The 5,959-nt window shown below is 45.7% G+C and overlaps 1 pseudogene; it reads left to right on the forward strand.

Moving 5' to 3' along the window:
• The window catches only part of LOC112402886 (60S ribosomal protein L15-like), a 45,317-nt pseudogene extending 40,170 nt beyond the window's left edge, over positions 1 to 5,147 (forward strand).
• The last annotated feature ends 812 nt before the right edge of the window (positions 5,148 to 5,959 follow it).

Raw genomic sequence — 5,959 nt, forward strand, 5'->3', positions numbered from 1 at the left:
TAGTTCCCCCTCAAATCTCTTGCAGGAAATCTTTCCTAGCTGTCCAGGCGCTCATCTGAATGCCCCAGCCTTGGCCTGGAGGCACAGTTATAATAAAATCCACCTTACTGGGCATATGGAGAAGAATCACTTTTCTTTTAGTGTTTCTTGCTACATACAGAGCTATTTTCAAAAATGCCTCGGCTTGGGAATTCCCTGGTGGTCCCGTGGTTAGGACTCAGCACTTTCATTGCCAAGGGCCCAGGTTCAGTCCCTGGTCGGGGAACTGAGATCCCACAAGCCACGCGGCTCTGCCATCAACAACAGCTGCAACATAAAATGCCTGAGCTTAAGAAAGATCTTAAGGGTCCATCAATGAACAAATGAATGCTAGAAAGTGTTGTGTATATATATGCAATGAAATCTTAAGGAAATCCTGCCGTTTGCCACATGGATGGCCCTTTAGGGCATTTTGCTAAGTGAAATAAGTCAGACAGAGAAAGACAAATACCATATGGTCTCACTTACATGTGGACTCAAAAAAAAATAATTATAATAATAAACAGAAAACAGCTCACAGATACAGAGAACAAATTGGTGGTTGCCAGAGACAAGGGACGTGGGGTGCTGGGAAGCACAATGGGTGATGGGGGGTCAAAAGGGGGATGCAACATATGGCACGGTGACTGTAATTAATCATACTGCCTTGTATATTTGGAAGTTGCTAAGGCAGTAGTTCTTAAAAGCTCTCAACACAAGAAAAAAAAAGATTTGTAAACTCTGCGTGCAGAGAGATGCCAAGTAGAGTTCTTTACTGTGGTGATGACTTTACAATACATACAAATCTCACATTATGTGATACACCTGAAACTAATATGTTATCTGTCAATTAGACCTCAATAAAAATAAATAAAATACAATTTAAAAAAAAGAGAAAGGATACCTAGTCCTCCAATTGTGCTCATATTCTGAACACGCCTGATAATTCGTTCTGTCGTGGCAGCAAGGTGAATGAGTCCAGCTGTTACCCCAAACTATCACTAGCGTGGTTCCCGTGCACTGATTTCTCTCTAGTTGGAAGACGGTAGCTTTTCCCGCATGGGAAATTCTAAGTACAGAACTACTGTTTAGGTTTCTTGGCTTGGGCCGAAGGAAACCAGCCCAGTTAGGCTCTGTGAACGCCAGGCTGTGTCTGGATGGACGCTAGGGTTGGTCTGGCTTTGATGAGGTGTGAGGAACACAATTCCACCGGCCACAATGTAGCTTCAAGAATGGGCCTTCCAGTCGCGGTGTTACAATTCTTCGCCCCTGGCTGTTCAGGTTCTCAGTCTGAGAGGTACTCTTGGGCTGATGAACTCTTCCTTTGGCACTTGTAGAACGAATCCAGGCACCGTGGGGCAAAGGAATTTGGACGTTTCTTAACTGAGTAGGATTTGGACGTGGGATCAGCAAATTTAGGAAAGATCACTTAGAAAATGCGTCCTAGGTGTGTTAGCGGCAATCAGCCCCCTTTTCATGTACCTTCACAGAAATTCACTCCCTGCCTCAATCCCATTCAAATAACAAGTTCATCTTTAGATCTGAAAAAACGTGGGCTGTGGTCTCCATGCACCGTTATCTGAATTGTCCAAGTGGCCCAAGGAAGAATGGAGGCACATCTGACTGAGCCCTCTGACTTCCCAGAAGGTTTATGATTCATTGGGAAAATGTTTCCTGTGGTTTTTAGAGCATTTTCAAGCCACAGCCATAGTGAAGAGGTCTCGGGCTATGAAGACCAGATACTAAATGACACGTTATAAACCCTGTTGCTGGGCAAATGTCTTCATGAAACCTGAAACTTCAGTTAGCTCTGGGTTCAAGCCAAGCAAAGCGCTTTAGCTGATTTCACCAAAATCTCTCCCAGACCTTTGACCTTTATTAGAAACCATACTATGAAGTCTATGCCCCACTCAAAAAACGTACTTTTATTTTCTCCCCATGAAACATTGTGGTTGTACAGAAAAACTTGGCTGAGGCACCAGGTTTATGTTCAGTTTAAGATAACTGTGCTCAAGACGATACATTCAGCATGATACGTGGTTTCCTTCTCTTGTGCAATTTCGGTCACCAGACCTTCCCAATTAATCAGAGCACCTGAGCTAAACCAAAATCCCTTTTGGGGTTTGGTGTTCCACTCTCCTCGTGGTTGGGACCTGCCCGTAACACAATGGGACAAACTCTTATAACCCCGCCAATACCCCCTAGATGAAAACTACTCAGTCCAAATACAGTCCATGCCTTTGCCCAGTGGAGGTCCATGGGGCTCTGTGACTTTGTCAGGGAAAGGAGAGAGTGCCTAGAAGGTCACCTTAACCCCATGAAAGAAAGGCCAGGAAGAGAGGCGTCATGTAACATGCAGAAATCCTGGCCAGTCGTGGTGGCCAGCAATGTCCTCCCCATGTTTACAGAGACCAGGACCCTTTTAGGAAGTGTGTGCAAAGAATGTCACCTGCCATTTCAGTAAACAAAGGGTGTTCAGGCCATCAAGCCATCAGCCATGGCAGCCCCCCTGATGGTACGCCCTCTGGGGAACTCAGGATGGAGAAAAACAAGATACTGGCCCTAGAGAGCTAAGATGCTTACCAAAGGAATGATTTCAATGAGCCCAGACTCTTGCATCTTCCCATACACAGAAAAGCACTAAAATCCTTAACTTAAGATGTCTAGTTTTTTATGATTAGCGGTGATCTTTTGATGTTCAACTACATTTTTTCCCCCAGCAAAAACTCCTATATAACCTGATTCCTCCCTGACCTCTTTGGAACAGTCCCTCGGAGTGATCTGAGAGGCTGCTTTCCTGGGCTATAGTTCTCAGTAAGGTCCCCAAACAAAACATAATTCTCAACTTTTAGGCTGTGCATTTTGTTTTGTTTTGTTTTTAGTTGACAGAAGAATCAAAAATTAGATTCACTGTGGTAGGAGGTAGTACTACACACATACTTTCTTGGGAAGCTGAGTGGAGGGAAAGAAGGAATTTAAACATGTTTTTGGTGGATAAATTCCCAGAATTATTCTCCCAGATATGGAGCAATGATGAGGGGCATTAGAGTAGTTGGGAGTGGGAGAAGAATTTGAGAATTTGAGAGAAGCTGTTACCTACTTTTAAGGCAAAATAGAGTCACCATAGCACAAGATTTTTGAAAGCTCTGTGCAAGATTGATTTTAATGGTACCATTTCACTACATCTTAACACAACATCTAAACTCTCTGCACCTTCCAAATTTCTGTCTAATTCATCCCTGAGCTATGAAATTGTTACAGATTTCATCCCTGAGGGGTTAGGGAGTATCTTCCCATTGTAGAGATAAGTAAAGCAAGGTTCTGTGGATTTTGTTGGTTTGTCTTCTGGAGAAGAGACCTCTATTCTCTTAGGTTCATACACTGAAATTTTTGCCAGCATTTGGTTGGTATATAACGTGATTTCCTTTTCTTTTCCTTCTTTCTCTTGGAAACATGGGCCTGACACCATCCTTTACCAAGGACTACTAGCAGGTGAATATATTGAAAGGTGATGAGTACAAAGGAACTTGACCACCAACCACTTGGCAGAGTAAAAGGATGAGCACGTAAGATGTGGATGGATTAGAACTGGCTGGGATTTTCTGATCCCCGAAGTTGCAGTCTGCCACGCAGGGACAGACACGTGCCTTCCATAGCCCTTGGTGTAAACAGGGTACTAATCGGGCTGTGACTCCGTGTGCTGGGAGCAGATCAGAGCTCAGTCCAGACCAAGGCTGCGTCCCCTGCCCTTGGTGCGTATGGACAAGTCCTGGACCAGCAGCTGTGGCCGCTCTCAGGTGACAAACAGGGTGCAGCTGGAGGGGCGGCGGGCAGCCTGGGGCCTGGGCTCTGTCCCTCGGGCCTCCTTGTCTCTTTGCTTTACTGGGATCCTGGGAACGAGGTGTGGTGGCCAAGGAGAAACCAGAGCCTCCAGATTCCTTTTCTTACAAACCTTTGTCCACTTTATTTAAAACACAAGCAGGGCATGGGTAGGCCATCCAGCCCTGGTCTCACATTACACCACACACTGCTATGTGTCAGCAGCCCACCAAATTCCTGAAAAACCAGGTAACTGTAGAAAATCTGTCACGGTTCCTTTCAGGGTCATCAAGATTATAATAAATATTTCTAGAGGGGACAGCCAAACACTTGTCTTTAATATAATAATTATTTTTAATATATTTATAAATTTATAATTGTAACAATAAATAATGTCATAATCGTAATCAAGCATAATGATAAAATATATAATTATAGACTTATACTAAATTAAATTATAGTAATAAAACATAATAATGATATACTTATAATCAACTAGAATACAAATAATATAAATAATTTCTAAATATAAATGTAGAAATGCATATTTTAATAAATAGGCGTATGTTATATTCAGTGGGGTATGGTGCGTATATGTAAATATATACATATATTTATATTCAGTTGTTGTTGAATTTATCAGCGCCCACCTCGGCCTGCACCCCAAACAGCAGAAGGAGATCAGAAAGCTGGGGGCTCCCTTGCCGTCCGGCGGCGGCCGTCCGGTCAGCCGCGATGGGCACCTGCGCGTGCACCCGGGAGCTGGGGCCGAAGCAGCCGTCGGACGCGATGCGCTTCTGCTCAGGGGGCGCCGCGGGCAGCACCCCAGCTCTCGGCGCTGCGCCGCCCCGCGCCCCGCCGGCCCGACAAGGCGTGGCTGGGCTGCGAGGCCAAGCAAGGCTACGTCATGCATCGGCCAGCGTGTGGCGCGGTGGCCGCAAACGCCCGGTCCCTAAGTGTCCACCATGGCGTCCACCCGCTCAGGTTCGCTAGAAGCCTCCCCTCTGCCGCCGAGGAGCCAGCTGGGTGCCGCTCTGGGGCCCGGAGGGTCCTGAAGCCTTACTGGGTTGGTGAAGATTCTATGTACGGATCTTTGGAGGTTGTCCTCATTGATCCATTCCATAAATCTAAGAGAAGAAACCCTGACACCCAATGGATCACCACACCAGTCCACAAGCACAGGGCCGGCGCCTGCAGGCAGGGAAGGCCACGGCCTCGGCGAAGGCCACAGGGTCCTCCGCACGTCCGGTGGTTCTCGCCGCGCAGCCTGGAGAAGGCACAGGACTCTCCGGCTCCACCGCTACCGCTAACACAAGTAACGCTTGTAAAATTCTTACCTAATGAACAGTTTAGGACATCCGTGTCTAATCTGTCTATTAAAACTAGTTGTCTGCGGGTTGTTTCACTGAATGCATTGTCAAGTTCTGAAAGTGCAATAATGTTTGAAGACCTTAAGTGATGGGGTATCTTGTTTCTAATAAGGGAAATGCCTTTGTTTTTGCTTTATTAGGGAGTTGATATGTCCGTGTTTAAAATGCTGTTTGGTACAATAGGTGTAAAATTCTGGAAAAGAGGAGTGCAGAAACTAGCCGTGTAGATTTGTTGGTGCATGTGATGAAACCTACAGCTTTATTGGGGTGATGCAATGCTCTGCTGGTTTACTCTAAAGCGGCTGTTTTATGGAGTTTGGCAAGGGCAAACTTTCAATTGGGTTTTCCTTGGAAATGTGAAGGGTGTCGTGATCCTTTATCATAATCATATGCAGAAAAATAAAGTTGACTAGAGCCACATTTTTAGACTTAATCTGCTATTCCATATATGCAACTGCTGCTTCCAAAAGGCGAAAAGTAAAGGAATGCCACCATTTTTAAAGAGAATTGAATAAACCTGTTGCAAGATGGTTCTCTTACCAACTGAAACAAATCCCGGTTAACCTAAATTAAATTGCCTTGGCCTCGATGGTACCACTGAAGTTCACATAAAAGGTGCGAAGGCTTCCCTGGTGGCGCAGTGGTTGAGAGTCCGCCTGCCGATGCTGGGGATACGGGTTCGTGCTCCGGTCTGGGAAGATCCCACATGCCGCAGAGCGGGTGGGCCTGTGAGCCATGGCCGCTGAGCCTGC

This window comes from Neophocaena asiaeorientalis, unplaced genomic scaffold, assembly GCF_003031525.2.
Source record: "Neophocaena asiaeorientalis asiaeorientalis breed wild unplaced genomic scaffold, Neophocaena_asiaeorientalis_V1.1 scaffold4, whole genome shotgun sequence".
Lineage (NCBI taxonomy): Eukaryota > Metazoa > Chordata > Mammalia > Artiodactyla > Phocoenidae > Neophocaena > Neophocaena asiaeorientalis.